The following is a 26,637-nucleotide window of genomic DNA, read 5'->3' on the forward strand; positions in this document are numbered from 1 at the left end:
TTGTACAACTTACAAAACATTCGATTTCCCATATAATCTGGGACAATCTCTTGTGAAAAGGAAGGCACTCTACACTGAAGGGTGGCTGACCATTTGGTACCATGGTACTAGGAAGAGTCCAGAAGAAACAGGAACCCACTGCCCACTATGCACCTGGTACAAAGAGGGGGTGGTGACAGCTATCTGGTAGCTGGCTTTGAAAAAAGTATCTCAGAAACAAAAAGAGAATTTCTAATTTAGCAAGTTTATGGTTTAGCAAGTTTATGGATTTTTCAGTTCTCTCCCTCTTTCTTTTTTAAGTTTAGGAATAATTCACATACAGTAAAACATACAGATCTTAAGTGTACAGTTCAATGAGTTCCGACATATATATGTATATACTTGTGTAACCTAAACCCCCATGGAGATAGAGAAAATTTTCATCTCCTTAGAAAGAGCTGTCAATGCCCCTTTGCAGTCAGTCCCATTCTAGGCAACCACAGTTATGATTTCTACTGCCATAGATTAGTTTTGCCTGGTCCAGGACTTCATGTAAATGCAATCATACAGTATGTACTTTTTGTGTCTACTTATTTTTGACATTTATCCATGCTATTGTACATTTCAGTAGTTCATTATTGCTGAGCAGTAGAGTAGTTTTTATTGATTCGGTTATTACAGTAGTTTTTATTGCTGAGCAATATTCCATGGTATGAATATACCACTCTTTGGTATGTTTTTAACAGCCTTCTCTTTTGCTAGAGTATGCAACTGACTACCCAAGGCAAAGCAAAACAGAAAAGGTGTGGGTGTGCAGGTTCAGGTGACGTCGCTGACTGTTCTCTAAGCTGTCAGGTTGGACTTTATAAGCGGGCTTCATCTTCAGAAACCTCTAACAGCAACAGGGACTAAAAATGCAGGCAGATCTGGAAAACCAAGAGAGAGACCACCACTTGTATTATCTGAGCGCTATCTGCTTAGATCACAGGAGCAGATGAAAAATGACTCCCAAAAGACGGATGCCAACTCACTGAGAATACAGGTACTCAAGATGAGTATTTGGTTAGACATATTATTTAGATAACTAAAATATTCTTTAAATAATTAAAATGTGTCCAAAGAGGCCTGCACCTAGTCTAGGATTCTGTATTGTTTCCCCCTAACTGTCAATCCTTTCCTCCCACAAGCAGGACTTTAGTAAGTAGAATGAGGGAACTCAGCAGAGAAAGGAAGTGATCCAAAAGTACTGTAAGAATACGCCAGGTTTTAATGAGAGAACTGTACCCATGAGAGCCAAGTAACTACTTGGTGTGATTTAAGTTGTGTTCAAGAGATAATACCTGGAAGCTTCAAGGAGAGCCAACGAGCTCCAGCTAAACGGTTTATTGAGCAGCAGAAGCAAAAGGCAAAAGTCAAGGAAAGAAGAGAGTTATCTTGAAAGCCTTATATTCTAAGACGCTTATTTCTTCGCTCTGTGAGACTGTTTAAAAAAGCAGCACAAAAGATCCGAAATGACATCCAAAATGCATATTCTGTCTTCTCCTGTACAGCTGTCACAATTCACTATGAAAATCAGATAGTGTTCTGATGACTTGAAGTACACTATTCGGGTCAGTTCCTCCCTCCATCATTGTACACTGCCTGTCCTTTGAAATGAATGAGTCATTCTGTCTCCAACACTCCCATTATCACTGGAAGTGATGTTGGTTCGCACAGTCATGCTGAAGACACACTGGAAACATAAAGATCTCAGATCTGGGTGGAGTCTGATTTGGTTCCAAGAATCATGCGGATAATGTCCTAAAAAAAAGTTGGCAGCCTTCCTTTCCATTTTGCAGACTAGATCTACCTACTTGCTCTCTATTTTGTCCATCTTATTTGTCTGAAGCAATTGCAAAGTAAGTACTAACACCAGCTATTGTTTCTGCTGCACAACTAACTGTGTGTCAGATACTATGTTTTATGCTTCATTCTCACAGTCTTCGAGGTTGGCACTATGATTATTCCTACATCAGTGATGAGGGAAATAAAACACAGCCCCAGCTTCTACGGTCATTCATCACTATTCTGTATGTTGATTTGGCCTAGCTGTTGGAGGTGGGGGGTGGGAGTGGGGAAATGTGAAAGATGATGCATGAACAGACAGAAAGCAAAATGATCCTATTCTTTGATCTCCCTCCTTACATATTTTAACATTAAATTTTGTAATTAGGTCAAAGGGAGAGACATCGCTGTTGAGAGCTACAGTTAAAGTTTAACAATTATTTCCTAGAAAATGGTTAATTAGACTGACTTGGGATACAGGCTTTGGAATACATATTCATTCTGATAGCAGTTACAGTACAAGACATCTCATAAATAAAAGCCATTTAGAACATTATCCACAGGAAACAGCTGCAGCTGGTAAGGGCACTTTTGACATTAAGGAAACGCAGAACTTCACGGAATTAGAGGAAGGCAGGAGTAATATATCACACAGTAACACTATCTTAGCAAGAGCTGGACCATGTTTTCAATAGATACACTCATTTTACAGCAGTTCATGCTTGCTTACCTCTCTCTGGGTTTTCAGGAGATAAGCATGGCATATCAAGAACAAAAATTAAAAGAAATGTGAGCTAGACTCAGACATTTACAATTTCAAGGGTTAGGGCCCTGTGGTTTGGTGCAAAGCTTGGGCTTGTTCTGCCGTAAAGACCTGAGCTGTTCAATATGGTAAGTAAGCACTAACCACATGTGGCTGGTCCAAGCTGAGATGTGATCTAAGTGTAAAGTATATAACTGGATTTCAAAGAATCAGCGTGAAGAAAAGAACGTAAAATATCTTACTAATGAATTTTAAAATACTGATTGCATGTTGAAATGATAATGTTTTGAATATGTTGTCTTAAATAAAATATATTATTAAAATTACTTTCATCTGTTTATTTTTGCTTTTTTAATGTGGCTACCAGAAAATTTAAAATTATCCTATGTTGCCTGTATTTGTGGTTTGCATTACATGTCTATTGGACAGCGCTGGTATAGATACTCAGTAACTGAAAAGATCGATCCGAGTTGAAGAGCTGGTGCACTTGAGCAAAAGTGGTAAACTGTCTGCAGTGAAATATGTTCCCCAAGAGGCGAATAAAATGATTTAACAGGAAGCAAACATATATACTGCTATTCTGCCCCGACCCACTGGCGACCTCAGGTGAGCCACTCTTCCTTCCAGGGTCTAGTCCCTGCAAGGGTTGATCCAGATAATCTTGAATTTTCTTCTGGCCCTAACATTTTGAGTCTGTGGCAAACTCCTAAGGACTAATAACTCATGGGCGAGGGTGAATTAAAAAAAACTCTAATATTTGCAGCCCCAAATGTTGCCTGCTGATCTCTCACGGGTTGTACTTTTGATTAAGTCTTTCTGGAGAGACAGCTAAAATTTAATGGCAATGATACCATGTTTGTGACATACAGACTAGGCTACCCTAAAGAATGGATGATGCCATTTGCTCTGTGTATCCAAAAAAGTGTGTGTGTTTTTTTTTAAAGATTTTATTATTTCCTTTTTCTCCCCAAAGCCCCCCGGTACATAGTTGTATATTCTTCGTTGTGGGTTCTTCTAGTTGTGGCATGTGGGACGCTGCCTCAGCGTGGTCCGATGAGCAGTGCCATGTCCGCGCCCAGGATTCGAACCAACGAAACACCGGGCTGCCTGCAGCGGAGCGCGCAAACTCAACCACTCGGCCACGGGGCCAGCCCCCAAAAAAGTGGGTTTTATATGACAACATTATACTTCTAACATAGAAAACTTAAGAGCTCCTTAATAATCTAACAAACACATGTTAAAAGGTGAACCCAAAATGTTCTCAAATATCCTGGGGGAGGGTGAACAGAACAAGTTATTCTTTTAGTTCAGACTCTATCCTGTTTCTTTATATTTTCAAAGCATCTAATTATCTGCTGGAGGTTATTCTGCATCTCCTAGGCGAATTACACACTTTTTACAAGATTCAAGATGTTTTCCTTAAAAGGTAAAAAAAATTTCAATTTAGTCAACTCAATTATAACAAATAGGGTAAAATTTCAGCAGAGTACAAGATAAATAGCATTCATGACCTCATAAATATTTTAAATAAATATATGCTCAAAATCTACGTGTGTAAACAAATTTGGAATTAAGCACAAAGTGTAGGGATAAATGCCTACACCGTAGGGATGGGAATCTTGCTTATTATGAAGACCTCCAGAAATAGTGCAGGATCCCCCCTGGAAAGAACCCATAACGTACATGCTCATTTCTGTAGAATTTCCCTGTTCTATCTCATTTAAACTGGACATCTTTAACTTCTGACCATGTAGTGACAGTGTGTTCAACAGCTACTAATATACTTGCCTGTTTTGAAGGAGGCCCGGCCTTTATTTACATGGCCCCAGATTCCCCCCTCTGAGACTTTCTTAACGTGACCACAATATCACTAATACTGATCAGCCCTGCTTGTACTAGAGTTAATCCAAGAAATGATGGGTGAGAAAAGAAATGTTAGACATGCAGGCTCTTCCCCTCTCTTTCTTGCCTCTTCTTCCCTCCTTTCCCTTCTTTTTTTCCTTCCTTCCTTTTTCTGGTTTGTCCATATCACACCAGTACCATTCATGTCACTTTTTAACTAACACTGAAGGCAAACTGGAAATTTTGACTGAAATGCCGAAACAAATGGCTTGCGCTCCAGCCATTCCATACTTTTGGGGAACTTATTTTAAAAAGCAAGAAGGAGGCTTCAACGTCACAAAACAACAAAAGGGTAGACTGGCCACCTTCACTTTTGAAACTGGTGGAGTGGGAGTTGGTCAATCCATGAATGGAAGCAAGTCTCGATGGGTCTACTGTGCAAGATAACAATGTTACTTGAAAATGGAAAAAATGACCCTGCATTTCTTTGCCTTTGCCACTATCTACAGAACCCACATTTGAAAAAACACTAAGAGAAGCAGATTAAAAAGAATAGCTGCTAGCTGGCTTTTCCTCAGCATTTTGTATTTTCATTCCTTTGTTCTTTTCTTGTTCAACCTCGTTCCCAATTATTGTACTGTTTCGGGGCACTGGGGACAGGACGTCTGGGAAACATAACACACATTAGTCCATCTGTTTGCTCTGTGAATTCTTCTCAGCATCTTTGCGTGGCAACAGGAAGGATGTGGGCTCCCTTTCAGATTCAAATGAGGCTAATCAGCCCTACCTCAGGTTGACAACACCATGCCTTTGTTACTCCGGTGGCCGAGAAAGCCGGAACCCCCATCTCTAGGTGGGGGAACCATTCCGCCCTGGGGCTTCATCTCTATTTTTAACATCAGATCCCTAACCCACCCCTCGCTCGAAATAAATAAGATCAAAAAACAAAAAAACTGCTGACACAGTACAACCCAAGTGCACTCTTTCCTTAAGAGAATTCTGATTTTTAGAGTTGAAAAGACCAAAGCTTCCAATGTATTTACAGACATTTTAAATAGCGTGGGACAAATGTTCCGAAGTGGCACTGTCTCCTTCTTTCAAACTATTTCTGAAGCTTGAAAAATGTGATAGGAAAAGCCCACCACGCCTTTTTCCCGTGGCTCAGCCAAGGGAGCGCCTGGAAGAAAGACACAGCTAGGAAGCACTTTTAGCAGCCTAAGCCAGTGTTCATTAATGAATCTTGATTTAGGGAGGTAGTGGGGAGGGTGGGGCGTAGGGATAGACAGACAGGCCTGCTGACTGGTGGAATGTCACTGGGGGACTTAGTTTATCTCTAACATTCTAGTTGACACATTCTAGTATTTGACAGTTTAGCATAAGTGAGGGAAATTGTTAAACTGAATTCTCACCAAACAGGGGTAGAAATAGGTTTGGGTGAAATTCAGTCCCATTTCCGTATTTGAAATCTCAACATCAATTGTCTTAAGAAAAAATTGGCCTTATGGAAAAAACTGTCAAGGAGTGCTAGATGGAAAAAAAGTCAAATTTGGGTAATCCTACTAAAGTGTTTCAGCACTTGGTCTGACCCCTCATATAGGATGCTTTCATAGGAGGGATAGTTAGCCCACTTTCTATTTTGACAGGGATTAGAGAAATGTGGTTCTTTATGGACTTCAGCATTGCATCATCCAAAAAGCCCTCTCATAATCCTTTGGGAATAAGTCAGGAAAATGCGGATTGGATACTAGGGCAATGAAGTGAATGATAATATTTAAATGGGGCTGATCAGTGACTTCATGTCCACCAAGAAGGTGGCCTCTAGGGGCATAAAACAGGGCTCTGAGCTCTTCAACAACTTTGCCAACATCTTAGATGAAGATACGGAAAATTTGCTTGATCAAATGTTTAGATGAAACAAACTTTTGGAGGCATAGGAAATGTTGTGGGTGACAACCTCAAGACACGAAAACATCTTGACAGGCTAGAGTAATGGGCCAGAATGGAGATGATAAAATTAGTGAAGGACACATGTGAGGGCCTAAACAAAAAAATGTGGCACAAGTACAGGATGAGGGACATGTGGTTTGGCAGCAGCATGTGTGAAAAAGATTTGGGAGGTGTTAGCTGAAAATAACTTCAATTTGAGTCAATTGTTTGACATGCTGCTTAAAAGTCAGTGTGACCTAATGCAGTATTCACCGGAATATAGCATTAGGTCAGGGCTCACTTAAGTTGGGGCTTCAGAAACACTTTTTAGACACTTGGGAGCATGTGATATAAATGTGTTGGGTACAGTTTCTTAATAAACCTAGCTTGGTTTAACCAAGGAGAGAGGTGTTACCAGTTATCATGGAAGTCCTCCCCTTAACAGGCTGAGCTAAGGAGGTTAACAGATCACAGTTAAGGAGCTGCCAAACCAGAGGCTGCACTTACCCATTCTTATCAAGTCTGGACTTCGAGTCTTTAAATTGCAATGATAACAAAATTTTAAGGCACCAAGAGGCAGAGAGCAGTTAAAAGGCTATATCGTACCTCTATTCCTTATGAAATACAATGCTAAAGAATATTAAGACACTGCATTGTCTGTCTGAAGGTGGGACTCTTCAACTGTCTGGACAGTTCTGGGCCCCATGCTGGGGTTTGCTTTCTTGATGGTTGGAGAGGAGGATGAGGGTTAGGGGGTGGAGTACACATGACTTACAGCCAGCCCCCTGCAAGCACAATAGGGTACTATTCCCATGGGGGAGGAGATCTCTGACACCTCTTTCTACCTTCCCTCTGTATACAAATTGTGAACTCTGGAACTTCCAAACATAACATTTACCTTATGTCAGCGAATGAATGGCAAGCTTGTCCCTATTCTCTTTTAGAAATATAAAAAGTAAGCCAGTATAATTTCTAAACAAATTGGTTTTTTTTTAACAGGAAATTTTTTGCTATGCGTTGTACTCCTGCCTTGTGCAGCAGGCCGTTGATCTTCAGGAAAAGAACCACATGGATCTTGGTTTACAGGCTTAAGAGCAACAAGCAAGAGTCACGGTCTCTCATTCTCAATTGTTTCTCTTGAGAGAGAGAAATCATTACATGATGGTGCCAGCGAGTTTCAGCCTCAATATAGGATATTTTCTCAAGGGACTTCCTTAATAATTATCCAAGAAAGTATTCCTTAAAACATACATATACAGGGCTGGCCCCGTGGCCGAGTGGTTAAGTTCGCGCACTCCGCTGCAGGCGGCCCAGTGTTTCGTTGGTTCGAATCCTGGGCGCGGACATGGCACTGCTCATCAAACCACGCTGAGGCAGCATCCCACATGCCACAACTAGAAGGACCGACAACGAAGAATATACAACTATGTACCGGGGGGCTTTGGGGAGAAAAAGGAAAAAAATAAAATCTTAAAAAACAAAAAACAAAAAACAAACAAAAAAAAACATACATATACATACATACATACACACACACGTGTACCCATAAGTATGTGTGTGTGGGTGTGTGTGTATAATTTGACAGTCTTTCAAGTCATGACTATATAGAATCTAGAACTTGTTCAGAAAACAGTAATTAAGATATTGAAAGGACTTGGAATTACGTTGGGAAAAACTACTACATAAAGGTAAATACTGTTTTGCTTAGAGAAGAAGACATTTTAAGTAGTCTTTAAAAAAACTGATGGGTTGTTAAATGGAAGAATATTTTCTTATGACTCATTTTAATAATGAGACCTTCCGAAACATGGTAGAGAATATCTTGATGCTAGAGATGTTCTGATAGAATTTATCTAATCAGATACTGGTTGGACTAGATGAACTTTAAGGTTCCTTCAAGCACAGAAGTTCTAGGATTTCATGGTGCTTTTTTTTCCCCCCGAAATAGCCGATGGTATTGAAGCTAACAAGGTAATCTGAAGATGAATGCCTTGAGGTCAGGGCTTCTGAGAAGCTGAATTCATAGTTGCTTAGAAGCCAAAGGAAGGAATCTATGTTCTGAGATAAAGCGGACAATGTCAGTGAAAAGTTTTTAATATTCTTCCTGGGAAACGGAAACAACCATGTATAAAGTAAATCATCAGAATTATAAGGACAAAGTGACATAGTGAGCAATTTTACCAACACCTCTCTTAGTGACTGATGGATTAATAAATACATAAAAGATTTGAACAGCACAATGAAGAGGTTTAATCTAATAGATATATTTAGTCTATCTCCCCAGCTTCCATCAGAGACTATCCATTTTTTTTAAAAAAAAATTCATGTATGTTTTAAAAACTTGATCACATACTAGGCCATGAAGTAAGTCTCAATAAATTTTGTAGAACTGATATCATACAAACAACATTCTCTGACAACAATAGATTTTTCAAGTTAGATCCCAAAACAAAACGATTATGAATAAACTGTCATTGTCTAGCAATTTAAAATGACACTGCTAATAACTCATGAATCAAATAAGAAATAATTATAACATTCTTAGAACTGAGTGATGATGAAAATATTCCATATTAAAACTTGTCAGATTCCCTCAAGTTGTATTTAGAGGAAAATACTTAAATCTTATTCTAGAAGGAAGAAGGATTGAAAATTGAATATCCAACTCAGGATGTAAGAAAGTGAACAAGAGTAAATGCAAAGAAAGTGGAAGAAGGGAATAAAAAAGGGTAGAAATTCATAAGATCATAAAATAAAGATATATCAGAGAAGATTAACAAAGGAAAAGCTGTTTATTTGAAAAGATAAAATAGACCACCAAAATTGATCAAGAAAAACAGACAGGGTGCTCATAATAATATTAGGAAGGAAAGAGAGAACATAACCATAGATTCAGCAGAGATTAAATTTGAAAATTTCAATGAAATGAAGAATTTCAGAGAAAAGTCTTATAACCATTAAATAAACTGGTTCATCAGTTAAAAATCTACTTCCTCCACCCAAAAAACAAAACCAATAAAACACTAGGTTTCAGATGGTTTTAGAGAAAAAAGAGGCAAGTTTTGCAGATAGAAAATGGAAAGCACTAGTGCAAACTTAGTATCAAAATAAGACAAGGATATTAGGAAAAAAGAAAAATTATAGCCAGTCTCAGATAGAAATACAAACACAAAAACCCTAAAAAAATATTAGCAAACTGTATCCAACAGTGCATAAATTATATCATGGCTAACGTGGATTTTTACCAACAATGCAAGGATGGTTTAACTTTAGAAAATTGCCGACAATAATTTCTCATTATTAGATTGAAAGAGAAAAACCGTATGATATTTTATCAACAGACATAGAAAAAAAGCATTGAATAAAATTCAACACTTATCTGTGATTTTAAAAAATAGAAACTTTTAGCAAACTAGGATCAGAAGGGAACTTTCTTAACCTAATAAAAAGTATTAACCAAATCCCAGTAGTAAGCATCATGATCAATGGTGAAATGCTAGCAGCCCTCCCTCTAAAATCAAGAACAAGCAAAGGATGTGTGCTCTCCCTACTTCTTTTTAACACTGTATTGCAGGTCCTGTCCAGAGTGGTAAGACAAGAAAAATAAATAAATAAAGCATAAAAGATTGAAAAAGAAGAAATAAAACTTTTGATTATTTATAGATATGATTGGTTACACAGAAAACCTAAGAGCAATACAGATAAATTATCAGAATTGATAAAAGTCTTTTGCAAACTGCCAAGTAGTAGTTAAATATGATAAATTCTGTTCCTATGCACCAGCAACAGTTAGACAAAGCAATTTTTTAAAAAATAGAACACTGTGCTTATTTTCCTTGACCTTCATTGACTACTCTTCCACACACCTCACTCAGATGAGCATAGGAAGAGAAAAAATAATTAAGAAAAACAAGTAACCTAATTATATTGTGAAACTCTGAGTGGCAGGGAGTATAATTTCATGGAAGACGGACAGGCTTCCTCACTATTATACAGTTCCCATGGAAAAATTCCACTTGAAAAAAACAAGGCGTTGTAGACGGGGTTACCTTGAATCGTGGTGAATCACACATATTACTGGAAAAGAAACACAAACAGGAAGTTCCAGGTCTCTGCAAATCAAACTCTGCTTCAAAGGAAAAACAAAGTTGACACCTTCTCTTCTACACAGCCTATAATAAAGTCAGCAGGAACCAGCCCTCCAAAGGGTGTCCCACATCGGGAAGGAGACAGGTGTCTTGAACAGAGACAGAGACAGGTAGGTAGAGAGAAGGTTAAGAAAGTTCCTCATCCATGTGAAGATAATATTGAAGGTTACTTAAAAACATTTTTTGTTGAAATTTCACTACAATCAAGCCCAGGATGACATTTAAATTCTAAGAACCACCTGATCCGACTGAGATCCCCCAAACTCTTATTCTATATTTGGGTATATCCATCGGCATGGGGCTTGGTCTGCTCCTGTTTTTAACATCCTTAGGGAAGCATACTATGGCACATACAATTCTTTTCCACTCAGGGGTTGATTAGTTATTATTTTGGATGAAGTGATAATAAAAATGAGATAAAACTTCGTGGAGAACTTTCTATATTCACTTGGATCTGACCGGGCAATTCACTCAATGAAAACAAGGTTATCTGAAAATACTCTATTATGAGGTTATTTTTAAAAATGTGTTCAAAGCCTAATTTATTGGAAACACCCAAAATAAGCAAGAACAGGAGACTGGTTTCTTATTTGATTGGTTACATAAACTATGGTATATTCCTATAGAATAGGATACAGCTCTGAAATCATATTGTAAAATAAATTTATTGACAGAAAAATATTCACGGCATATTGCCAAGTTAAAAAAATTACATAAAAAAACATTAAGCGCAATTTGAAAGCATTTAAAAAATTCCAAATTTGCACTGGGAAAGGACATTGAACAAAATACTAATAATGTATGTTTTTATCTCTGAGTGATGGAATAATAGGTGACTTTCATTTTGTCCTCCCCGCTTTTCGGTATTTTCTAAGTACTCTAGACCGGAGGGTGTGTATTAATGTAGATACTACCTTTAAAAATTCATCTTAATGAAAATACCTGGAATTCATATGGCACAAAGTTCCGCAGCCCTCCAAAATACACACACACTAAGTACAGTTTCATGGCAGCCGAAACAACCAACAAAAACAGTGTCCTACTGACAGCCATACTGGAGGATATTCTTTTTCCTGTTCTACCACAGGACTGACTACCACTCCATTTGGCCTGGAGCGTACCAGTGCCCCCAGGAGACACTTCAAAGCTTCAGTGCCCATCCCAAGGAGGTGTTTTCTTCCCTTAGCTTACTCTCACACCATCAGCAAAGGAAAGCACAGAGCCCCCACCCCAGCATCTGGGGTAGCAGGACATAATGAGAATTGCGGGAGTGAACAAAAATTCCATTTACCCCCTTCAAAATGTTATTTCCTCATTCAGCAACACTCTCTAGCTCTACTGCCTGGCTTCCAAGCCTTCCACACCAGTGTCCCCACAGCTCTTCCATCAATCTCCCACAGCCCCAACATGATCTCCACCCAGGATGGTACATATCTCCACACAACCGTCCATGCGGTTCCCACATCACATCCGTGTGCCAGACCCTACTCTAGTCTTACCCCTTCAGAAGCCTTCTTCTCAGCAACTCAGGCCTACATTGCTCTCGCTGTCTCACAATTCCTTGGCTTATCCCTGCACTTGATCATGGTAGGGTGGGGCATTCACATCATTTCACTGTTTCCTGTGCATGGTGGGATCTCTAAAGGGTTGGGGCCAAGTCCCGTATCTCTTTAATTCTCCCCCTTGCCTTCTCCTAGCTCCTAGTACAGGGCTGCAATATAGTTGGTTCTCAAGTCCAAGAGACAGACTTTTACAGTGGGGTGACTTGGCTGGCATTTCTCCCAACAGCAATTTTACAAGCAATCTTTCCCTTTTGTCTGTCTGTCTGCCTGCCTCCTTCCCTCCCGCTTTCATGCTTGTCCTACCCCTAAGAGCAGAGAATTACAGTTTCCTTGCTTACTCTTCTCAGTCTGTATCTATATGGTTTCCTATCATTCAGCTGCACTGACGGATGGCAAATCACTAACGCAGGTAATCCCCAAGAGTACTGGGACCTCTTGCCTTCTTGCTCCAGGCCCCTGGGCACTCCGGGGGTGCTATCACCTCTGTGTCTGTTTCCATCGAGGACTGTGCACCTTTCAGGTCCTCCCCAGCTCTTCTCCTTGCTTTTTAGGACTTTGGTGGGTTACGTTATCCATCCATTTATTCACCCACTCATCCAACACCTAGTTACTGAGCACCTTCTGTGTGCTGGGCACTGTTGCTTAAACTCACAGCTGGAGGTCTTGTTTCCCCAACTAGACTGGAAGCTCTCTGCCTGCTACAATTACTTAAATGCCGTCAGAGAATCCAGCAGTGTGCTCATAAATGTTTGAACAATATTTAACTGATTGACTGAAACTAGAAAGAGAAAAGGAATAAAGTGGAAAGCTACAGTTTTCATGTTATCACTCTCCCCTTTGTGGTTTGACTACAGAGATGGTGTAAAGACAAGGAAAAACTCCGACTCCAACAGAGTGAGTAGATGCCTTCATTTTTTTCTGAGCCTCTGTCCAGACTAAACCACACAGCGATGTAATCGAAAGCATTCTTTAAGTTGCAGAATATTTTACAAATATGGAGCATCATCCTCCTCCTCCTCATCAGGATATGCGTTATCCATACCTTGGGGTGGAAAGCTTGATTCTGAACAACAAGCAACCAAGTCACCCCATTTTGCATGCTCCTGCAACCAGCAGCAAAATACAGCCTGGAAAAAAAGCTGACAGCCTGACAAAGCCCAAATGGAAAAGAAAAATGAGCAAGAACAGCCAAACACCCAAAGAGAGCAAACCTGCACTGCTCGGAGGAAGAAATCCTCTAATTGCCTCCACGCTCCTGCTTGCTTCCATCTGCTTGCCTTTAAGGAAGCCCAACTACTGGGCTCCCCGCAGCCGCGGAGAAGAGAGAAAGTACGTCCCGAAGACCTGGATGCCCGCAGCAGTCAGGAACCAACAGGAAGGGCGGAAGGTCGATGAGCAAGGCTAAACTGCAAATCCAACAACAGATTCAATGTTTGTTATGCAAAACTGAGCAAACAGCCTCTCTGGGTTGCGAGACCACATGAAAAATGACGGAGATCATTCTCGGGAGGAAGGCAGCCGTGCCAGTGTGTGAGTAGGAATGCTGCAGGGGTCTACTCAGCCCAGACAGCCTGTGAGCCTCCCCCAGGAAGAGCGGCGTGGGGCCCAGCTGCAATCAGGTTTCCTGTGGGGAACTGACCGGAAGCGCAGGCGCCCACACTCCTCAGTGTGGGGTAACCAAACCTCTCTTGGGGCCCACCCTTGGCAAAACTCCCAAGAGGCAATCTGACTTTTTAGAAATGCCAACCTTTTGATTCTGGTCTGATTTTGATCATTTCTCCTCTGCTCTCCCTATCTTCATCTCCCCAATCCCACAGTCTCATTTGCCCCCAACCCTCACCCTTTCTGGGCTGCCCCATGCTCAGGACCTTCCTGTGCCCCTGCAATCTGAGGGAGCACCCTATGGAGCAATTAGATAGTATAACTAAAAAAAAAAATCACAGCGTCTTGGAGAATAAGCAGGCCATTTTCAGATGATAAAACGAGGTGCACAGATGCAAAGAGACAGGATGTGTTCACGCCGCCAGGAAACAGCAAGGATGTGAGCCCTCATCTCATATCTACAACATACCACACATACGAGAGAAAAAGGAAGCCAGTGCTTAGTGGCAATTGCTGGGCCTGAGACTGTGCTGGGCAATTTCATGTACTTACCTAAGTTCAAACCTTACAATAATCCTGTGAGCAGGCTCAAATAAGTGAGGCAACTTTCCCCAAGTCTCACAGTCAGTAATGGTGGAAATTGGGATTCACGTCCAGGTCTGATTGTAAAGCCTGCTCTTCCTTCCAGTGTACTGCCTAGATACTTCAGGAGGAAGGAAGCTGATGGAGTAGTTAATGTGTGAGACAGATACCTCTTGAGGGCTCTAAATTCTGCTCAGGGTATAGTGAAAGGAGGACAGTGTAACTGTATGAACATCAGTGAGTCACCTGGGCTCCAAGATTCAATCAGAATTCTGGAAATCAGTGGGAAAGGTTATTGAAAACTTCTTCGTTTCCTGGAGTGACCATAGTTTTACAATTTGTGGGGATGCTAGAAGATTCTGGAGAGGTGGCTTTTTGTATCTCTAGGCAGCTCCCTCTTCCACAGAAGGCTAAAGCTAGAATGGCAGAGCTTTCCCTGGCCAGGAACACTTGGCTTCAAGCACTGAAGGGTGGGTTGGGTAAAGCCAATTGCAGCCAAGCTTGGGCTGTGGGGATGCACAGGGCTCTCTGAGGGAGTAGGAGAGGGGCCTGCTTGCTGGCCAACCAGGGTCTCCTTGTACCTTCAGCAACAAAACGCCCTCAGAAATCCTCTTAACAGGGTATCTTTGCCTCCAACCATCACTCCCAACAGAGCACAGACTGCTCCGCAGTTCCTGGCCAGGCCAGCTCACCATCAAAGCAGGGCCCGCACCACACAATGGACAGTGTGGGTGGTTCTGCTTTGATGCAGTATAAAAAAATTGATTATGTCCTTCCATGCAAAGGAACAGCTTCAACAGGTAGGTTGTATGTATGCAAAATGTTCCTTTAGGTAAATGATGGAATCCCATCTAAGTGGCCAGAACTGGAAAAGAGAATTGCCCATCATTACCCCCGGCTCTGGCCTTTCATGAGCATCAACAGTGAGGAGGCCTCTTGAGCTGTCGGCCCACCGTCGAGGGAGCACCCTGGGAGAGCCTTCGCTTCTGCTTCTGGTTTTCTGAGCTCTCTAAGATGCCACCCGTTAATGTTGATAGGCACAGCTCCAGGTAATTTCTATCCCTGGCTTGCCGTTTTCAAGATTAAAATTTGACGAAGTCTCAAAGCTGTCTCTTTGGAGCAGACGTCAACGGCATAGGTATCTGAAAACAGCCTGTGTGCTTGGCCCACTGCTTGACAGTTAAGACAAAGTTTGCTTCTGCTGGGATTTCCCCTCAATGTTTTGTTGTGGAAAACTTCCAACATAAAGTTTTAATAATTTTACATTGAACATTCATACACTTACCATCTAGCTTTTAACATGAACATTATACCACATTTGCTTTACCACACAGCTATCCATCTATCCACACGGTAAAACATTTAACCACACGCTATTTCATGGTCCTGATTTTTCTAAGGTGCAGCTTAGGGGGAGAAAAGCACACTTTTCAGACACCTCTGAGTGTGAATCCCTGCTTGAGTGTTAACCTGCAGGGAGACTTTGGGCTGGGGTGTAATTTCTTAGAGCTTCAGTTTCCAGTTATAAAATGTGGGTAACAACGCCTAGGGGTGCTGTGAAGATTAAATGCAATAATGGGGGAGGGCACCTGTAAGGACACATAACCAACTTTCAGTTTACAGACTACGCTGTCTGTCTTATCTATGAAACAAAATTGAATTAGTGAGAAAATAAGAATAATTTAGGTACAGAGAAAATGAGAATGGCAGAATGCTGATAACTGTTGGAGTGGATGAAGGATGCGGGGCGTCCCCTTATGCTACACTGTTTACTTTCTATTAATTTGAAGTTTTCCATAATAAAACAGTAAAATGTTTAAAAACCAAATTGGTCACTGGATTTTATCAAGGAAAAAAATGGGATCCTATATTTGAAAAATGTAATAAGAAACCCCTGAGGAAGTAATAAGAAGTGATGGGTTAACAGTGCAGGGTTAGGGAGGCCCTGGGACCTCTCTCTCTCACGGGGTGGGGGGAGCGGGGAGGAAGGACAGGGCTTGGGTACTTTGTAAATGCTCCCCAGGTGACTCGGTGTACCACCGGGTGAGAATCTTTATATTGGCAGAAAAGCGTGAAACCACACTTTTACAGCATATTAATTGTGAGAATAAATACTTTGCATAATGCAAAGCTTGTGCCTCCAGCTAATTTGCAGGCAGATGATGGCATGAGGAGCCTCTGATTGAGCAGAATAGAAACTATTTGTAACCGAACAGCCTCCCCTCTGTAAGTCAGGGGTGGGTTAACGAAGGGCCCAATTAGGCTGCATTCTCCCACATCACTTATCAACTGTCCAGACTCGTAGAGCTAAAGGGTTCCTCAGTGGCTGTCAGAATTGGGGACCTGGAGAAATTTGGAGGAAGAAAAACCACCTCTGTGGACAATGTTTAACAGAGAAGTAAAAGGAAAGGCTTCATTTCTTTCTTTTAAAACAAAAATGTCACCCTCCTGTTCTCATCTCCTAATTCCTTCCCTTCCCTGCTGTGGTTCACTCTCTCCTGTTCCCCTTCACTGGCAGCTGGAGGCATGGAGGGGGCTGTGATGGAACTGCTGGGGGAGACAGCGTGTCTCTGGGAGCCCTCCTAGTGGGGGCAGAAGCAGAGTCTTTGAGGGGTGGGATCACGTGGGGGCAGCTCACAGGGCCAGCCCAGCTGGGCTCCCCCAGGGGAGCAACACAGTAACCTGCTGCTCTGTGGGCTTTCTGCTTGAGGGCAGAAAGGAAGAAGAAAGCTCACAACAGAGGGGACCGTGCACAGGGAGCGTGCGCACACACGAGCGCAAACATACACACACTCCCTCAGAGGATCTGGCGGAATTTTTATACCCATGTGTTACTGACTGACTGACGGAATTATGTGTCCCTCCCCACCCCCACCAGATTCATATATTGAAGCCCTAACCCCCAATGTATTGGAGACAGGGCTTTTAAGTAGGTAATTAAGTTTAAATGAGGTCATATGGGGGGGCCTTAATCTAATAGGACTGGTGTCCTTATGAAAGGATATCAGGGATGCATGTGCACAGAGAAAAGGCCAGGTGAGGACACAATGAGAAGGTGTCCATCTGCAAACCTCCTTGCAGAAGAGAAGAGAGGCCTTTGAGTATCTGTGATGAGAAAGACACAGAGTTGGACAAGGAGGTGACTTTTTCAGTCTGAGGGCATTTAAGATGCACCTTGCACGAGACTGGATCTAGACTCTAAGAGATGCGAAGAAGGCATCCTGAGTGGAGCAGTGAGTGCCTGAGGCCTACTGAGGGCACAGAGATGGTGGATGGTGTGGTTTTGCTATGGGATGAATATGAAGTGTAAGAGTTAGATGTGGTAGAAAGGTGGGTCGGACCGACAGATCATAAAAGGGCTTGAATGCCAGGTTAAAAAGTTTAGGCCTTTCTCAGTGGGTAATGAGAACCCTGAAAAGTTTTTAAATAAGAGAACGACAAGATTGATATATATGTTGACAAGGGCAAAGTAAAGAGGCCTGACACAGGGTAAGCATTTATCAGTGCCAGGCATCACATCAGCACATTTCTTATCTTCTTTAATCCTCAAAACAACTGCCATTTTGGAAAGCAGAAAGGTGAGGTTCACAGAGGGGAAGTGACTTGCCCAAGACCCCACAGCTGGTCAGCAGTGGAGCTCAGACTCAATCGTATGCCCAGGACCCAAGCGAATGCCCTGTCTATTGTGCCATTTAAAACGCCAAGCCCAGCTCCCATGACATCATCTTCTTTCCCTCCAGCCAGACCAGCCATTTAATGGAACAGAGCCTGGAATGCACATTGCTTTTAGGCTTGGGAAGCAGGCAGACTAACAGCAAAGATTTCCAATCACAGGGCACCTCTAGAAACATCACTTTTTCCTTCCAAACAAAGCAATATGTGAGCTGGCTCTTACTGTCCTTCCATGTTACAACATAGTCAGAGGGTCAAGTTACAACTTTTCCTGTTATGTTCTGCAGCATCAAAGGAATCAATGATGGTGATTTGCATGTAAGTTGCAAAAATGTGTAGGGAGAGCAGTTGCCCTGGATGAGCAGACATCCAGCATTGAGTATTTTTTTTTTCAATGTGGTGTCAACAGCTACTCTGAAATACTCTGCCCCCAAATGCTGAAAGAGCATCCAATATCCAGGAAGACACGATGCCGTTTTCTGTGTTTACTCGAAAGACAGTTCGATAAGGAATGTTGCTCTTTTAAAACCTCAGATAGATTTAAGAATGAGGAAGAGTAAAAATTGGGTTAGAAAGAAAAGTTAATGCTCCTCTAATACAAAAATCAAACCATACCATGACACATACCTGCAGGAACCATTTTCATATTCTTAAATGTGCTCTCCTTCAAGGGCAGAGATTTTTAGTATTTTGGAAGCAATACTTAGAGGTAACTTGGGTGGTATTTTGAAAATTATACACTGCTATTATTATTAAGACACAACTGTGTCTAACAGTTTGTCAGGGGAAAAACAGAACCATGAAAAGCATCAATTCAATTCAGCACACCTACTGTGCTACATACCTACTGTGTGTTTGCACTGTGACTCATGCCGGGACTAGATAGATCAAGGTAAACGAAGTGAATCACGTCAACGGTTGTTGAAATCACCTTAAAAAACAAATGATGTCATAAAGGCCTTTTTCACTTTAGAAACAAATTTTGAGTGCTATTCCTTTGAAAAACAGGCAGAATACTTTTCACTTCCTTGCCTGCCTCCGCCTCAAGACTCATGTTCTGTGGCTTCTCTGTGAAATCTTCCCAACCCCGCCTACCCCATTCCACCTTCAGAAGGCAGGAGGGTAGAACTGGGAATGCGTGTGTGCACATGGGTGTGTGTCTGCTGGAGGTCTCCTGGCTTTTTGCTCTGTAGATACACTCCTATTTTACTTCTCACACTGCATCGTAATTATTGAATATTGGTCTCAATTCATAAAACAAAACCCTTAGGGGCATGCATGCATTGTGTCCCAAAGCACCTCTGTTTCCCAAAGCAACAACAATGCCTAGCACTGCTCCTTAAATGTTTATTGAGTGAATGAATGATTGTTTCAACTGCGAGCTTTATCTTTGGACTCCAGAGCGTTTGATAGTCAAAATATTTTCCATAGTGGGTGTCAAAAATTTCAATGTGTGCATACAAATGTATTTCAGGATAATAAGTTTATTGAGGTTTAATTTACATATACTAAAGTTCTCCCTAAGTTTTGACAAATGGACACAAGTAAGTAACAGCAGGTATTATCTTTTACACTTGTCTGGGCCCTGCCCTCAGGGCTCTGACAGTGGGGCCTGGGTGCCAGGATTTTTAACATCTCTTCAGGTGATTCTGATAAGAACCCCTGGCGAATGAAGAGTCGCTGGGGTAGATGATGCTCTGCCACTGTATTCTGTACTTCCTTTCCTTATCCCCAGCCCCATCCATCACTCTCAGTCAACTATTAATATTGAAGATGAAACCAAAAAATTGCTACTCAGCACCATACTTGGAAGCAAAACCTAGGTACTCAGCCACTTGGCTGGAGTCAACTATAATTTCTGGTTATTTTGCAGAAATACAGCTACTAAATGACATTTTGAAATGAACACGAGATATTCACTCAAAGAAATAAAAATGCCTTCAAATGAGAGTGAATAAAAGTATTAGGATTTGGGGGTCTAAGGGAGCTTTACTGCAGGGAAGTGAGAGGGTAAGAGAAGAAAACAGCCCTTACAACACATTGCTCTGATTCCAAATGCAACCTTACACCTGAAGTTTTTAAAATGACAGATTTCAGGGAGTCTATGAATAAAAGAGATTAACACCGGGGCTGGCTCCACGGCCGAGTGGTTAAGTTTGCATGCTCCGCTGGAGGTGGCCCAGTGTTTCGTTGGTTCGAATCCTGGGCATGGACATGGCACTTCTCATCGAACCACGCTGAGGCAGTGTCCCACATGCCAGAACTAGAAGGACCCACAACTAAGAATATACAAATATGTACCGGGGGGCTTTGGGGAGAAAAGGAAAAAAATAAAATCTTTAAAAAAAAAAAGATTGATACCAAGTCAAAATCTAAAGAATACAGCACTGAAGGAAATCAGGGGAAATTAATTCATCTCGTTTTATGGTGCCATCCTTCAATTATTGAGAAAGCCACAGGATAAGAATAAAAGGTATTGTCTTCTCTATCCTCTACTTAACTGAGAATGTTGGAAGACGTGGAGGTCTGGCCTCTAATTAACAATATAGGACAATCTTTGTCTTATTCAAATTTCAGATCAGGGTTTCTGTCTGGGTGAAGTTCATCACAACAAACTCCAGGAGCCAGTCTCCTGTCATGTTTTTTTCCTGGGATTTGTGTTATTATCTAATACTTCAAGGAAAGAGGTCCATGGGCAGAGACTTGACATTTAGTGGAAATGGAATCCAACATTTACTAATGTTTCATTGTGAATAATACTCTCAGTTTCACTGTGAATAATGCTTGAAATGGGACTGATACATCGGGGGAGTACTTGACTAGTAAAAAAAAAATAACGAACCATCATGAATCAAAACAGGTATATTTGCTGTAAAAACAGATAAAAAATGTCTAATGCCTGTGGTAGTCTACTAGTTAGTATATATTTTAAGAAGCCATTGATTAGGATGGGTCTTTAGGAAAGGGTGAACTAAAGAATCACCCTGGTTTTGCAAAATGCCGTTGAGTTACTCCTACGAGAAAGGAAATCATAGAAACTGCTGTGGAGAAATTTTGGGAGTATGCTTTACACTATCACTTACAAGGCAGAGCATGTTGGTCTCACCAGCTGCCAGGATTGGTAGAAACTGCTGAGCTAGTGGTTATGGCCAAACCAAGCATTCCACTGTAATTAGCTGGAAAAAAAGTGGCACAAGGAAGATAGAAATATGTGGCCTCAGATTGGGGGAAGGACAAGAAAGCTGATTAGGTTTCTCTCAAGCGATTTCAATTAAAGAATCTAGCTGGGTTTGACCTTGGACTTGACTGCTAAGCTGCCCAATACTGGTAGCCACTAGCCACTCTGAGCATTTGAAATGTGGATTGTCAAAAGTGAGATGTGCTGTTAAGTGTAAAACACACTGTGAGATTTCAAAGACTTAGTACCCAAAAAATTTCAATAATTTTTAATATTGATTGCACAGTGATATAATATTTTAGGTATCTGTTAGGTTAAAGTATATTATTAAAATGAATTTCACCTGTTTCTTTTTAAGTCTTTTAACATGGCTACTAGAAAATTGTAAATTATACATGTTCCTTGCCTTCTCTTTCTGTTGGACAGCACTGATGTATACCTTCATTTCTTCACTCGTTCAATGTGACTGGTGTGCATGTCAATTATTTCTCAATAAAACTGGAAAAAGAATAAAAAATGTGACTAATAGGTGGGAACCCGGGTAGCGGAAGGTTCGGATGGTGAGGTGACATGCCAGGGTGAACCACTATGGTAACCTCTTGTTGACCGAAAACTTTGGCTTCAGGAAACGTGAGGAGCAATCACAAGACTCAGCCTAATTAGGTCTGATCCAGGCAGACTCAACATCTCTGTGCCTCATGTTGTTAATCCGTAAAATGGGAGGGCCGGACTAAATTCCTGCATGATCTTTACTTGCATGATTCCCTAACACTCCAAACGCAGGAATAATTCTGCTGAAAACAATTGGAATTAACCTAAGAGGTCTTTATCCTCAGCCAGCACGATAGCAACTCAGGCCCATCCTAAGAAGTGTTGCTAGTTATCTTTGTCAGTCCTGCTTCAGTTCCTCTCAAGGGAACAAGCTTACAGGTTCTTCTGTGACTTGTTAACACTGTTAAATATACAGAAAGAACAAGGAGTGCCAATGGGTAAGACAGACAGACTTCATCCCTTGTGAAGAACTCAGAGAACAATTTGAAGAAGAAAAATCCTACAGATAATATTCAGAGGGAAATGTATTTGCTTTCTTTCAAAGCTACAGATGAACTATCTACTTTTGTGCTGTTAACCTACTAAGTAAGAAACCCAAGATTTTATAATAATACAGCAGTTAACACTTGTCTGAAACTCAATTTTAACCTCTCCAAAAATCAAACACCCACCAATTCAAAATGGTATCACATCTCAGGAATATTAATTTCTGTTTAAAAGAGGATATTAAAAACAAAGACAAACAATGAATTCCATTTCTAAACAAAGCCTTGGCCGACTCTAGGCGGCCTCAGCCAGCAGCAGTGTGGGTGCTGAAAATTGGTGATGCAGCTGACAAGTGGGTCAGAATCTAGAAATCAGTTGCCAACATTAAAAAGTTGTGACAATTACTACACAGATCGAGATTTCTAGTAGTGCTGGGCCCACATCTGTCTAAGACCCAGTAGCACCTGGCTCTTTCAGGAGTGGGCGGCTATGTTTCTTCAGCTGCACAGCCCCCTCCTAGCTGCCTTTCCTTGTTTATGGCCCTCCCTAGTCAGGTAGCCATTCGTCTAAGGCAAGAACTGTAGGGTGAGAGACACAGCCTGGGTTGGGGATCAGAGGGAACAAGGATGAGTGGAAAAACCCTGGCTCTAAGCCTGACAGATGCAGCTTGATCTCAGCTCCAGCACAAGAGCTGGGTGACCTTGAGCAAGTCACTTCACTAGTCTGAGCCGTTGCATGGGAAGAAAGTGAAAGTTCTATAGAGGCAAGGAGCCTGCGTGGTACCTGGTGTGTAGTAAATGCTCTGCTAGTTACTCCTTCTTATCCCAAAGGCAAGAAAGAAACATGTTTGGCATAATCTATTATCACAGCAAAATCCAGCTGATCACCGGGGAAGTGTCTAAAAAACCATCATTGTGAAAATATGAAGGTCAAGATCACACACTATAAAGAACTGAAGGAGAGAAAGAAAAGGGTAAAAAATATCAGACACTATCCCAAAGTAATAACTGATCCAGGCAAGGATTATCCACGGGTACTCAAAGCCCTGGAAGAAAGGGAGGTGGGGGACAGGACGCTCCCAAAGGAGCCACGTACCAGTCCACAGATGCCTTACTGACTTGAAGCGTATGTGGACATTGATGAGTTCTGGTTCCCGCCTTACCCAAGGGATCAAAGTGAGCACTGTGGATAGTGGGACAAGCTGGCATCATCTGCTTCCTGACATGATGTAATATCAAGCATGCAACATCATCTATAAAGTATTCTTGCCAAAAGATGTTTAACCTGCATCTAACAACAAGCCTGTACATCTAACAATTTTCAGGAAAACAGGAGCAAGTTAAACAACACTGTGAAGAAACAGACAAGCTCAGAGTGTACAATACTCTATACCACAAGCAGCCTGGACAATTGGGAAAGTTTGAGTATGGACCAGACATTCCATGATATTATGGAATTACTTTTAAATGTCTTAGGTAAGATAATAGTATTGTGGCTATGGAGGAAAAATATTCTTAGGAGATACATGATGAAATATTTAGAGGTAAAGTGTCAAGATGTTTGCAACTTTCAAATGGTGCTGCCAAGATGTATATAATGTACACTATATATATTTACATATATTGTAGGAAGAAGGAATAAAGAAAGCAAATGTGGCAAATTTAGAACAACTGCTGAAGCGATGGTAAAGGACACACAGGTGTTTAGTTTATTGTTCTCCCAAACCAGCAGGTTTGAAACTTTTCAAAATAAAAAGCTAAGAAATTGGAAGAGAAGGAAAAAGAAAAACAACAAAAACAGAAAAAAAAAAAATCAGATAATATCACTACTTTCCCTTTCGTAATCCTTCTCAACATTTATATTTAGGTCAGCTTCACCGTGTGCCTTTTCATCCAATACGGTTTTATTTTTACCACTTTAATAAGTTTCATGTGTGCTCATTCAAACTGATGTAGCCACTGTCTCAGCTTCTTTGCTGGCTCACATCAAAACCAAACTTTCAACAAAGCTCCAACGGCAGGCTGTAAGAGTCCTTCAGGTAGGTAGGAAGCCTACGATATCGCATCAAGAACTTCTGAAATTGACACCTAATTCCTTATCTGGATGGTTTTTAAGCCAGTAAGACCGGATCAAAGGCTGTGAGTGGGCATCGTCTCAGGTTTTGATCTTTTCCAAAGATGGCTTGCTCGCTCTCCATCTACACTGGGGTATTGATAGAGAGATGACAGGACAAGGTGCTGGTCAGCTGGGCCACTGAGGTTTGAGAGAGGCTGTTTCCTCAGAGAGCATGCTGTCCCTGACTTGTGGAGCACAGTCCAGCAACGGCATAAGCTGCAGGACAGCCACTCTGAGTTCAGTTTTAATGCCTGAGAGCTCTCAACGAAGCGGGAATGAATTCTGTGATGCCTTTAACCTGGAGAGGGCCAAGAAGGGCCTGGATTCAGAGTGTGAGTGTGAGCTTGGCTGTACCATACATCAGCTGTAGAACCTCAGAGCAGTGTTTCCTAGCAAGGGCACAATGGATGCTGTGCCGAGGACAGCTCTTTGCTGGACAGGACTATCCCAGACACTGTAGGACATTTACCATCTCCACTCAACTCCCCACATCACCGCGTGCCACCACTGCCTCCAGTCCCTGAGAGGAGGACAGCAAACACCCCCACACTCCCAAACACCACGGCCTTAGCATAGGCTGAATTCTCCGAGCCTCAGATTTTATCTGGGGATAATACCTGCTCCACCACCTAAGAAGTGGTTTGGGAGGAGCAACTGTACCACAGCTCCTTATAAACTTAAATTAGCTATACAAATGCTATCACAATACGCATTCACATGGGCAGCGGGCCAATCAGAGGCAGGGCTGTGGGGTGCGTCCAACCACCTGGATCCCACAGTGTTAGCTCTCTAGTCACGCACTAGAATACACAACAGCTACCTATTCTGAAAGTGTTTCCCCTCCGTAAGTGGGAAATTTTGGTTTATAAGTATTGCTGCAGATAAAACCACACCACAGTGTAAATTTTAGAGTGAAGACTGATGGCAAATACACGGGCTACTGGTGCAGACCAGCAGGATGGCGGCCTCAAAGTAGCTTCAAAGAATCTGGTTTAGCATGTCACCAAAACTAACCTGGAATGAGGACACGTCTCTCAGTGAGCAAGGGATAAAACGACCATGGGAATTATTTCAAGGACCTAGTGCAGGAGGTTAACAGAAGATGGGTATACACACCAGAGCAAGGAGCAGCAGGCACAGGTCTGACTTTCAAAGGAACTGATCTGTTCTTCACATTTTTCAGTGATGCTCCTGGAAGGGAATCTCAGAGGCCGGGCAGGACTGGGGCATACAACCTGGAACCCTAAGCCTTGAGTAAAGCTGAGAATGGAGAAAGGAGCAGCAATTTGCACAAGTTAGTGTGCATAAGGGCCACCTGGAGGGTGCAGCATGAAGACACACCTACCACAGGGATTCAGCTTGTGTGTGTCTACAGTGGACCTGCACTTTGAAGCAAGCTCTCTGGGTGATCTGGATGCAGGGACCCGTAGACGGCCTCTGGGAGAACAGACACACCTCTCCAGAGACTTCTGCGCTCAGCAGGCTTTGCCTTCCACCCTCCCTCAAGGAGAATTCTTGCTCTCATTGTATCGCCTTTCTGTCTTAGAACCTAGGTAAAAGCGCTTCTCCTGCCCTTAGGTCCGGTTGGTCTTTTGGGTTACAAAATTGCTTGTTCTTATTCTTTATCTCTGCTCCTCCTCTCCCTCCCACACACACATTGTGTATACGAGATGCTAATTTTATTTTGCTGATGTAATTTCTCCTTTATCGTTCATTTTTAAATAAGGACGAGGAAATGCTGGCTGGGCAGATAGTTCTGACCCCTCCTTTCAGTATCAACAGGGAAGTGAGGGCAGCCCCCAAAGGCAGGGCACGGACAAGGCACAAGTCTTGAAGAACAAAACTGAAAGCAGACACCCGCTCCTGGGCATGAGCCATGGTGTAAGGGCACTGAAACGGCCCAGGAGAATTAGCCATGGGTTGGAGAAGGGCTGCTGGGGAATAAAGTAGCTATAAATGTGTGGTTTTTCCATAGACACTTGCATTAAAATATTTGGTGCCAACGGTGTTTTTATAGTCTCATTCGACTGCTTACTACTCAGCTTTGGTGCATTCCTCCGAATTGTATTCATCTTAAAAAGAGCAGACTGACAATGTGAAGTCCCTAAATCTCTGAGCTTGGCCATCTGAAATGAGAGCTTTTATCCTTCTTGTCTCTGGCTTCCAGAACGCATTTTCATAGCATTCTTGCGAAAGAGAAGATTATCAGAAAAAGAAAAATGAACGGGAGTAAAGTCGAAAGAACATTATACCAAAGCTTTTGGTAAGAAAATATTTATGTTCATGAGCACACACCACGCCCTTTCTGGGAAGATATTACTGGCCTCGAAGCTGGGTTAGTGGATCCCAAAATATACCTCACAAAAAGCACAGTTACCCTCCCAAAATAAGCCCTATAATTAAAGT

General features: G+C 41.8%; 1 protein-coding gene across 14 annotated transcripts in view; it reads right to left on the reverse strand.

Moving 5' to 3' along the window:
• FYN (FYN proto-oncogene, Src family tyrosine kinase) overlaps window positions 1-26,637 on the reverse strand; it is a 204,456-nt gene that overhangs the window by 82,056 nt on the left and 95,763 nt on the right. For 2 of the 14 annotated variants that reach the window (XM_070225436.1, XM_070225434.1), the window contains exon 1: window positions 13,256-13,672. The exons of 8 other annotated variants lie outside the window; for them this stretch is intronic. The gene's annotated coding sequence lies outside the window, so the exon portion shown is untranslated. Of the gene's footprint in view, window positions 1-11,981; window positions 12,091-13,255; window positions 13,697-26,637 lie in introns of those variants that run through there. 4 more of the 14 variants (XM_023650944.2, XM_070225435.1, XM_070225437.1 and 1 more) reach the window with 4 other exon arrangements.

The sequence above is a fragment of the Equus caballus genome, chromosome 10 (genome assembly GCF_041296265.1).
Source record: "Equus caballus isolate H_3958 breed thoroughbred chromosome 10, TB-T2T, whole genome shotgun sequence".
Taxonomy (NCBI): Eukaryota; Metazoa; Chordata; class Mammalia; order Perissodactyla; family Equidae; genus Equus; species Equus caballus.